Source organism: Typopeltis vanoorti, chromosome 19, assembly GCF_054136105.1.
Source record: "Typopeltis vanoorti isolate ZY-2024b chromosome 19, IOZ_Tvanoo_1.0, whole genome shotgun sequence".
NCBI classification, from domain to species: Eukaryota; Metazoa; Arthropoda; class Arachnida; order Uropygi; family Thelyphonidae; genus Typopeltis; species Typopeltis vanoorti.
Genome location: NC_143567.1, coordinates 61,364,023 through 61,376,095, shown reverse-complemented (window position 1 = coordinate 61,376,095; position 12,073 = coordinate 61,364,023).

Here is a 12,073-nt window from a genome sequence, read left to right as displayed (position 1 = left end):
GCATTTAGCGAAAAAGTGCACAAAAGCAAACACTCCATTATTCGCTGTAATGGGCAAGAGGGCAAACATAATCGAAAAATCTGGCTAATCGTCTACAGAAAAAAAAAAAAAAAGCGCTGTTATTAAAAATAATACTCACGTAAGCTACACTTGTATGATAATCCAACCGAATTCATTTTAACGAAAAATCTTATATTTAATATTAACCAATACAAAACATATTGATGTATTTCTAGTTCGCCGACGATTAAAGGTGAAACTACGATAAGAAACTTGATTTTTCAAAGGGGTTCGCTAAAACCCTTCATACACCAGCGCTACTCAAATATACCCCCCCCTCTCTCTCTCTCGTGACAGCGACAGATAACTTGAGGCATTTTTATCGATCTACCCACTAGGCTTTTGACTCAACTGACTGCCAGGCTTACCATGAAAGTACAAAGACAACACAGAAGTTCCCTGACAGCTACCTTAGAGAAAATCATTTATCAGCTAAGCAAGTTACGATCTGCATGAAAAAACAGCAAACTGTAAAAATGCATTAATTCCCTTCTTTAAAATACGAAAGAGCAGATTCTTTTGTGATATTTGCATCAAGTATTGTTTCGTCAAATCTATTAAAATTCTGAATAAGTTCTCCGACATGGGATGACTGCAGAATAGATCCATCTGCCGTTTGTTTCTAATTTAATGTATATTTCTATTAATATTTTAATTATTGGATAATAATTTTCTAGAAAAAAATAGAGTAATTATTTGTCTTATAAAAAGTAATCCAAACTTTAGCAATATTTTTATGATATATATAATGCATAACACAAATTGATTATACACCTTCTCTAATTCCTAATAGTTAAAACCTAAATAAGGATCTAACAGAATTCTTGCTTTCGCAATCATTTTCTTCCAATCTAATGCATTTCCAATAACGATTATTTGTTCTGTGTTACCCATAACCGTTATAACAGCGGATGATGACAAACCACTATATTCCTTTCTTATATACGTAAATTATGATCGGAACGATCAGTAATTAAAATCTTTCACTTGCGATAAATAGCTAAAGAGAAATCGATTGAAGTGGAAATTAGGGATGGGGACTATAAAGAATCTTCGAACGGGTCTTCCTGGAGATTGGATAAGATTCGTTGGAGAGAACCAATAGAAATATATACAGACAGTGGAAGTCAATAAAACAGTAATTTTCCCCGTGATATTCATTTTCCCGCATGAATAATTTATTACAAATTTTGAAATTAAAATTTTATTTGAGATAAGAAATTTTATATATAGTTTTAAATTAAATTTAATAATTTCTAAAATATTAATGAATCAACACCAATAATTATACTATATACAAGTTCCTTATAATATGTTTTATCCGTTCAACACGTAAGAGAATATATGATAAACCCTGGGGAACAACCTAAAGTCCTTTTTAGGACTTCCAGGGTAGCAAATGGCAATGCTGTAGCCAATGAAGTTTTAACTGAGGCTCGGCTATTGCCGTTACTCAGCCATGACTAGAGCTTTTTAGCTCAACAACACTCCATCCACACAGATTATCTTCATTCAGATGACGGGATAAAGAGTCAAGGACTCAGTCCATCGCCCAGTTCTTTTAAGAACTTTAAGAACACGTAAGAATTAAATAAGTGCGCATGCCAGGAAAAGCTAAAATTCTTTTACAGTAATGAGTAATATAATATTCAAAGATATTGACCATTTCCTTTTCGCTAAATAAAATATAAATATCTAAGATTTATTTCGTCTTTGTGATATAATATTCAAACTATAATTTGATTATTTAGATAAGAAGTAAAGTAAATACGGATTGTTGTAATATAATGATGGGACAAAGGCGTGGTCAGGCGAAATTTATTTATACAATCCCTGTTTAAAATTCCGCGTAACTTTTGTTGTAGGGAGTTTTGTGAATGCACCGTTAAACTCGGAAGCCCAATGAATACATAATGACATTGTTTATTAATTCTAAAGTCTTCAAAGTAGCTATCGTGATCCGATAGCAGTTTGCAATTCACCTGCGTTTATCATCTTTCTCTACTGATTGCAAATCGTATGCTTCTAAATGAATTTCTGCTGGCATTCCGATTACAGGCTTTTGTCAACAGGGGGAAAATTGCAGCTTAGGCAACACTCGGTAATTTACATACAAAGTATAGAGTTTCCACCGCATGCAAAGTATCGCAGATTTGAGTACGAAGAAAATTTCTCCCAAATTACTGCAATCATAATGACATGAAGAGCCTTTTGCGTGTCTAAGTATCCCTGACAAACTCGTTGCTTAATTAAATTGATCCAAAGTTCGCTGAGTCTAAGAATTAAGGCTAGGGTAAAGGAGATATATTCTTCTTGGGATGCGTGGGGTTCACTAATCACATGTGTCATATAGATAACCTATAAGTGCACACACACACAACACGAGATGTATTACTCTGGTGGGTAGTTGAGTTCGTGGCGATCTCGTATGGCAACTTGTTTATTTTTTTTTTCTTTCTTCCTCCATGCAGTTTGAGATGATAGCTTGCTTTCGATTTTCCAATAATATCACGTTTCTCGGTGATGAACTACAGTAAATCATTCGCGAGCGACCAACAGACTATCGTTTATCATGCTCTCCCGCTTGTTGTACGCAGTAGAAGCTTGGGAGCTGCTTTGTATATTTCTACCGTCTCGATCAAGCATCCAAGTGGCCTTTCACTCCATCTTCAAGAGCTATGGAGTAGCTTCTGGCTGACACAAGATGGCTTCCATGGTCATACATTACTGCCACTGCTTCAGACGTGGTAAAGGATAGGTCTGTCAGTAGGAACGCGCTGTCCGCACGTGCCTCAACACTGATACCTTTCCAAGGGTCGAATATACAAGGAAAAAACACAAAAAAAAAGAAAGTTTTAAAATAAACACTTAACCGAAGTAGAAATACAGTTTTTAACCAGTATTGTTATTTTTTAAAGAAAGATTTTTGCTTCTTTTGATCAAATATACAGAAATAAATATCTATAAAATTATTTGTATAATATTTATATCTTAAAATTAAAATTTAAGGATCATTTCCTTGAATTATTTTAATAGTCAATTAAGTTACCATAAAAAGAAATTCAGAATTTATATAAATATAATAGATGTTTATTAATTTTATACCGACTTTGAGACATTTAATAGCGATGCTCACAGAGGCTAACGGATGGCAATGCTGTAGCCAATGAAGTTTTAACTGAGGCTTGGGGGTGGGGAGGCAATGATGTAGCCCATGAAGTTAACTGAGGCTCGGGCCCTTCATATGGGATTTGAGCGGCTCTGCTAGGTGGTGGGGTGGGGTGAGCTGCCACCAGGTAGAGCCAACGCTAAGAGTTCTTCTCGGTGACGGGGTGAGCCTGCTACTGAGTGGAACAACGCTGAATTAAATGATCCTTCTGGTCACTGTTGTTGGGTGATCTGGGGGATCTCACGAGTTTTTGGAAAGGTTACCCCGCACATAATACAGGGCAGCTAATGAAGTTTTAACTGAGGCCTCCTATTGCCGTTACCCCGCCATGTCCAGAGCTTATAGCTCAATAACACCTCATCCATACATTTTCTTCTACAAATAACGGGGAATATGAAAAGCATTCTTGCTTCACCCATCTAGCCAAAAAAAAAAAACACTGCTTGAGAATATAATATTTGTATTTTTGGAATTTCGTTTAATAATAATATTCCTCAAAGAATAGATGAATCGTTAACAGTTTTATTTTGATTTAATTGCCAACAGATGGATATGTTTTTAACTAATACAATACCATAGAATAAATCTTGAAAAATTAACTGAAATTAATAACTAATTAATGATTAATAACTCAATCTAAAATTACATTAATTTGTTTATATTATTTAGTACATATTAATAAAATAAAAATATTATTAGACACCTTTTATTATTGCCAATAAGTATGACTTATTTTTTTAATGACTTATATATATATATATATATATATATATATATATATAAAATCTGTAAAAATCACATCTTCTTTTTACCCTCTTTCACCTTGCGGTGTCGAGAGTTTATGAATTATCGGATCTCAAACCGTTCACAGGATAAGGTGGTCAGCCAACTTCCCACCACCCACTATCCTCTATCCTGTAGTGTTGAGTTCTCAAGGCCGGTTTGCCTGCTTTGCGGGATGAAAAACTCTAGGATAAACTAGGAAAAAACCCTACTGTCCACGTCCGGCTAACTTGGCTATGGCTGAGGAAGATCCTTCAGCTCCTCACGTCACCGACGAGAATCGAACTTAGGACACTCCTTCCCCAGGCATATGGTTGAGAAGCGCACAGCCACTGGGCTAATCGCGCGGGCATTTGTAAAACTGTAGTGTATAATGGCTTTAAAAATAATTTTCCTTAGTGAATCTTATATAATCCATGAAATTGTTCAGTAGAAGTACTCGGTCAGAATAAAAGCCGCGCAGCAGATGCGAAAAACGAGGCAGTGAGCAGCACGTTAAGATCGTAGTCAGGTCCTCCCCGGTATTTATTTCTTTGTTTAATATAATTTTTCCTCTTTATTGTATTTTAGACGGTTTTATGTTTTGTTTTGTTTTTCATTCTGTGATGTATTGTTTCTTAAACATAGGGTTTACATGAAAAGCCATGCGATTGTTTAAAAAGAACCCGAATGGTCAACTAATGTTTCTTTTTCTTCCCACCACCCTTTTGACTCTACTGAATTTTCCTACTTTTATACTCAAATTGTCCCATGATGAAAGACAAACTAAAATAAGTAAATAAAGAAATTAATAATAATTATATATATAATGAGTTTTACGCTGGTGAAAAACCCCGTAGATATCTCACTTCAATAAATATAATAGGCACGGGTAGACTCGAATGTTTATAAAGTCAATCAGATAGCTCAAACGTCATGAAGGAATGGAGTGGGTGTGTTGTGTGGGAATGTTATATGTCCCATGGAAATGTTGCTAATTTAAAACTATAATGTGGGAGTTGAAGCTAAGATGGTTATCTAGTTTGATTCCCAGGTATTTTACTTCTTTTTGCCATGGGATATCAGTATTGAACATCGTGATTGCTCCGTCACGGTTTGCTTGTAAATAGTATGGCCGTGCTTTTGCCTGCATTGACGTCAATTCTCCATTTCCCAAACCATTTTTCTTGATTCGTTGCTACGTTCTGTAGTCGTTGTGTGGCTAGGTATGGTCTGAGCGATCTGGTCAGTATCGCCATGTCATCTGCATAGAAAGCCATGGTGGTGGATGCTGTGCTTGGGACGTCAGAGATAAAAATGTTGAAGAGCAGCGACGATAATAGGGAGCCCTGCGGAACACCTGCTGTGATACTTCTTGTAGTGGATATCTGAGCCCACAGAGTTTCACTTGAAATATTCGGTCTTTCAGGTAAGAGTCTATGATTCGGATGAGGTTTAGTGAGTATTTTGCAGTTATTAGTTTGTGGATGAGGTCTTTGTGCCACACTTTATCGAAGGCTTTCGCCAGATCCAGGAAGATTTCACCTGTATGTTGTTTCCAATTAAATCCGATAGTTATGTATTCTATAAGTCTGTGGATTTGTTGAGTTGTGCAGTGACCCGTTCGAAAACCAAATTGTTCTTTTGGGATTAGGTCTAGATTGTCCTTTTCGTTTTGAAGGCGTTTTAGTATTACTTTATCAGCGATTTTTCCAAGGCCTGACAAGAGGCTGATAGGTCTGTAATTCTGGGGGGACTGAGGTGCTTTCTCCGGTTTATGGATGAGGATTATATCTGCCTGTTTCCAGCGAGTGGGGAAGTAGTTGAGTCTTAGCATCGCATCGATGATAGCCACTAGATGCATTATTGTTTTGTGAGAGTGCTTTTATAATTTTGTTTGAAATCTGATCAGGACCTGGTGCTTTTCTGTTGTTGAGGTTCTTGATGATTTGGTATATTTCCTTTGGCGTAGTATAGCTTGTGTTGTCACGGCTGGTGGTATGATGAAGTGCATAGCGTACTTGCCTGTGAATTTTTTCAATGAAGCGCAAGTCCGCATGAGTGTAGTTTGGTTGAAATTGCAGATTCAGGGTGTCTGCAAAGGCTTCTGCTTTTTCATCGTCTCGGTAGACTATGCCTCTTTCTCCATGGATTGGTTGTATATTGGGGTAATCGCTGCGAAAGGCTTTAGTCATTTTCCATAATGAGTTATCTATAGTGTTTAAGGAGCCTAGTTTCCTCTCCCATAGTTGATTCCTATGGCTTTTGATCGCATATCGGACTAGGTTTGTTGCCCCGTTTACCTCTTGTTTATCCTGGGGTGATAGTGTTGCATGATATCTACGTCTAATCCTGTTTTTGTTGAGGATAAGCTTTAGAATCTCTTCTGGGAGCAGGTTAGTTTGAGCTGGAGCGGTAACGGTGGAGGTTGTAGCAAGGCCAGTGTGGATTGTGCTTTCCAGTTTATTGATCGCTGTGTGTACTTCTTTGGGGTGAGGAGATGGTTGGGACAGGGCCTGTGATGTTGCAGAGAGTTGCGTTGAGCTTCTTGAGATTTGTGTACGATTGTCCAGGGATGGTTTCTGCTTCCCCGCCTAGGCTAAGCAGAACTGGATTGTGGTCGGAGCTAAGATCATTAATAACCTGTAACTGGAACTGGTGTGGAGTGTTCCTGAAAATGGCTATATCCAGCACGTCAGGTTTGCTCAGTGGTCCGTAGTGTGTTGGTTCAACAGGTCCTGCTATGGTGATGTTTCTTGTCATAGCGAATTTGTGTAGCTCTTCCCATTATTATTGGTGTTTCTACTGTTCCACACGGGATGTTTTGCGTTTAGGTCTCCGCCACTATTGTTGCTTCGTTTGTGTCAAGGAGCTGGGAGAGGTCTGAGGCTAGGAGTGGTTTGCCTGGAGGGTTGTAGACTGAATATAGTTTTAGACTACCTGTGTTGTTGGTATGTATTTCAATTCCAGTTTCTTCCAGATTTGTAGTTGTTGTTCTCTTGATCTCATTGTATCTTATGCTTTTTTTAACAAATATAGCCGTTCCGTCCCCTCTGGCATTGAGCCTGTCTGTCCTAAGTAGTGTGTAGTACCTTATTTTGGGGTTGTCGCAAGGGCGAAGGTGGTCTCGTTGACTAAAAGGATATCTATCTTATATCTTTCAGCGAATTCTTTAGTTCTAGGAGGTTGTTGTTTAGTCCATTAGCATTCCAATATGCAATCTGTATTGAGTTAGCTATGGTAACCATGTTATCCTTTAATCATGGAGAAGATGACGTGTGTTTTTGAGGAATTTGTTGGTGTTGGCCTGATTGGGATTTGTTTTGCTAAAGGTCGTTAACATCTCTACTAGAGTAGCAGCTAGGATTGCTGCGGGGTTTTGGTTGCAAGATGCCGGATTGTTACTTGTAGAGACCGCAGATGAGTATGATTTCTCGGGAATAACAGCCCGCGTTCTGATTTCTGGTGTAGTTCGCTTCTGAGTGGGCGGGGGTAGTGCCTCTCTAGCCTTCTGCAGGTTAAATGGGTGGAGTGAACATCGCTTGTAGTTGGCTGGGTGTGGGCTGCCACAGTTTTCACACTTAGCGGGCGTGGTTCGCAGTTTGACGCAAATGTGCGAGGGATGGTTGTCACCGCACTTGTAATCCGCTTTACATGGTTTTTATGCATGCCCATATTTTTGGCAGCGATGGCATTGACCAGCTGAAGCCTTTCTTCTGAGAGGTTCGGTCTTGATGACTAAGCTGCAGACTATTTTAAGGTCGTAAATTTCTCTATGGTCTTTACTGATCTCGACTAAGACCAGAGGCATGGGGTGCTTGTCTGCTCGGTACATGCGCGATATCTTAATTGGCTCTAGGCCTTGTGATCTGAGGTCAGTAGCTATTTCTTCAGCTGGTGTGGTTTCATCCAGACCTCCGATGATCACTTTTAAATTTTTTTCACTCTTAAGCTGAAAGGTGTGATATGGAACTTTCAGTTCCACCATACGTCTGGTGAGCTGGCGGTAGTCCGAAGTTCCTTCAGGTTGAATCCGGATTCCTTCATCCATACTCTTGGCTGATGTAAATTTGACGTTTGTGTTCTTCATCGTCTCTGTAATTAAAGACCATATTTCTCTTGTTCTTAAAATTACTGGTGGAATCCTCTCTTTGGGTTGTGCCCTGTAGTCGGTCTCTAGTCTTTCATTAGGTTGTGCTGTTAAGTCCATTGGAGTTGTTCTTTCCAAGGGTTGAGGTATTATTTCAGGTTCTGCAGCTGGCGACCCCCTTCTTGCGCTTCTTTCTGCTGACAACCTGATAATCTGTTGAGTTATCTGAGTCCACTAGGGACTGGTCGTTAACTGGCCACATAATCTCTCTGGTGTTATCTTGAGAAGTGCTAGGGAGAGGGTCAGGGGATTGATAGTCTTCTGTTTCAACTTCTATTTGGTGGATTGCTATCTTTCCTGGCCATTTCCTTTGCAGCAGGCCTCCTACATGTTTGAAGATTGCCAATAGCTGCTTGAAGTCGTGCTAATATGGAGAGTCCATAATTTGACCTAAGAGAAAATAGCGGTTTCTCGGGTTTCCCGAGTGATCCTGTTGACTTTGAGAGTCTACTAGGCTAATCCCGTAGACAGTTTAGAGTAAGCGTCTACCAGCAAAAAGTTAGTTTATTATAGGTTAGTTTATTATCCTGAAAACAAGGAACTTACTTGGACACAGTGCAGAGACCTACCTCCCTAAAATACCATTCATCCACCACTGGTCCTCATTGCAGGTGGGGGCTGCCGGCCACAGAACCCCTGCATATTTCATACAGAGGGGAAGATAGTAGGTCTCGAACTGTGTAAGTTCCAGTGCAATACGAGCTACCCGAAAAACCTTATATAAAATTCAACTAGGCAAAGTCTAAGGAATATATATATATATAAAATTCAACTAGGCAAAGTCTAAAGAATACCTCCGATCACAACAACAGCCACTGAAAATTCATTAATGCAATTTAAGTTCTTAAAAGAACTGGGCGATGGACTGAGTCCTTGACTCTTTATCCCGTCATCTGAATGAAGAAAATCTGCGTGGATGGAGTGTTATTGAGCTAGAAAACTCTAGTCATGGCTGGGTAACGGCAATTGCCAAGCCTCAGTTAAAACTTCATTGGCTACGGCATTGCCATTTGTTACCCTGGAAGTCCTAAAAAGGACTTCTAATGCAATTTAATTGACAATTGACATTTATGTCTTTAGGGGTGAAGCAAGATGCTTTTCATATTCCCCGCCATCTGTTGTGGTTACAGTGAAGGTAAAATTTATGAGCAGAATGATCGCCCTGATTGGGCATGGAGATTATGCATCACTAAAGGAGGCCAATATAGCTTTTGGTCTTCTATATTTATTTGAATATGTCCGTTGGATCATATGCTGTAGCTTGTTGAACCAAATCGTTGGAATGCGTGGACGTCTTTAGGAAAAACTTTGTGGCATGCAATTTAATTGCTTTATCCTGATATTTAATACTATTCTTATACACAAAAAAATAGGGTGTCGATTGTTCTCAACTCTAAGCTTATTAGTAACTAGAGCTAAATATATATATATAAATATATATATATTTAGATATATTATATTTAGATATATATTCTTTTATATATATAAAAGAATATATATATATATATATATATATATATATATTTTTTTTTTTTTTTTTTTATGAAGAATTAAATGACTAGAACCGAGATTTAAGTGAAAAGGTTTTAATGTAAACACACTTCTAGTTTTGGCCTGTAACAGCGTTCTTCAGGTGACATTATAAAAGAAAAAAACACTAAACATTGAGGGTTAAAAGACTATGAACAACATAGACAGTCTTTATACATATTTATTAGCATGAAAAACGTTGTAGTTGTATTCGAAGTATTTAAAGCTGTTCTTTCATTTGTTGCATTGTTGGGAGAGTGCGTGCTTGCTGCATCACGTGAACGCCAGTACATGATTACAGCTGAATGACTATCCGGGAGGTTGTAGCTTAAGTTGTTATTTAGATGAACAGCATTGCAGATGATTTCTCTAGATTCCACAATTTTTCTCTCTACTTCGTCACTGCAACGGAAGATGTTAGTAGATTTTTCCCAGCAGACTTTGTGACTTTGGCTTTCATCATTAGGATTAGCCGAGAAAAGGATATGACTTGATAATGCACTTGCTCGCTGTCTCTTGTAAGTAATGTCTCTCATGTGTTCTTCCATACGCATTTCGACAGATTTGTTTGTCTGCCCAAAATAAGGAATATTGCAATCACATAATTGCAATTGTGGAATCTAGAGAAATCATCTTCAATCCTGTTCATCTAAATAACAACTTAAGCTACAACCTCCCAGATAGTCATTCAGCTGTAATCATGTACTGGCGTTCACGTGATGCAGCAAGCACGCACTGTCCCAACAATGCAACAAACGAAAGCACAGCTTCAAATACAACTACAACGTTTTCATGCTAATTAGACTGTCTATGTTGTTCATAGTCTTTTAACCCTCACTGTTTAGTGTTTTTTCTTTTATAATGTCACCTGAAGAAGGCTGCTACAGGCCGAAACTAGTAGTGTGTTTTTATTAAAACCTTTTTACTTAAATCTTGGTTCTAGTCATTTAATTCTTCATAAAACTATGTATGTTAACCGAGTCAATGAGCATTCTGTCATATATATATATATCACAGAATTGAATAAATTTAATTGTTATTCTAGTCTCGGTTATAGTCAGTATGTATATACTGACTATAACCGAGACTAGAATAAATAACCGAGACTAGAATAACAATTAAATTTATTCAAAACGCAACATGTTTCATCGGATTGTCCGACTTCTTCAGTCGTGGGAACATAAAAAGCACTTAAACACTATAAGAAACATCGTATCACTATAAAACGACTATTATAAAATCAGTTAGCTTTGAACTCATATAATAGTCGTTTTATAGTGATACGATGTTTCTTATAGTGTTTACGTGCTTTTTATGTTCCCACGATTGAAGAAGTCGGACAATCCGATGAAACATGTTGCGTTTTGAATAAATGTAATTGTTATTCTAGTCTCGGTTATAGTCAGTATATATAAATATGAACATATCCCAGTACCGAGTTAATACTACAAATTGCTATATATATATATATAAGAAAGCCTGCAACCGATTTCAGATTTTTTCCAATAAACAAGATACTAGTCTCACACTTTTCGAGAAATTCGTCCACCTACAGACATTCATAAACTTCCATACAAACAGTGCGATTTGTACCTACCTGGTTGGAGAACGAAGAAGCTATCCACTTGACCAACATGGCTGGCAATTATCTCAACTTAAAATTTAAAAAATAAAAAATACGGATTCACACTAGTCGAGAGAGGTAATTCTTGATATAATTCTATGATTTTTTTTGGCGAATTAAGCTTTAATTACAAAAGAATTAATAATTAGAGTTTATTTTCATTCAGGTATTGTAGATTAATTATTGTTGTAACATAATAACTCAATCTTTTGGCAGATTATATATATTGTATTATATGTTTACTAGCGGAGTTAGGTGTGTGGGAGGAGGGGCCGGGGAATAGAAAGCATCTACGAAATCATTGCAAATCCCAAAACAGAAAAATCTATAGATCGCAAACACTCAGTTTTTTTTTTTTTTTTTTTTGAAGATATATAGCGGGAGTTATAGCGACATCTAGCGGTAAGTGGTAAACTAATAAGTACTTAATCCAACAGATTGAGTCACGCAATTATGTGAAAGGTGTTTCGAAATCGACTCAATATAGCAGCATCTATCAGTATGTTTTATATGGGTTCTTCTCTCTCTCGTATTCCTTCATTTCTTCCATAAGCAGTAATCGTGTCTGATTTCTTCACATACACATGTAGGAATGAAGCTTAACTTTTTGTTGTGTGACATAGCTGACTACCTTCGTAGTATCGACTACAAAAACCAATATTCCACACCTGTTCCATCCATTTTCGGAGAATCCAGTAAATAGCCAACAAAAAAGAGTAAACAACTCCAAGTTAACGATGTTACTTTCTGAAGCAGATGTGCCTCAGTATTAGTCTAT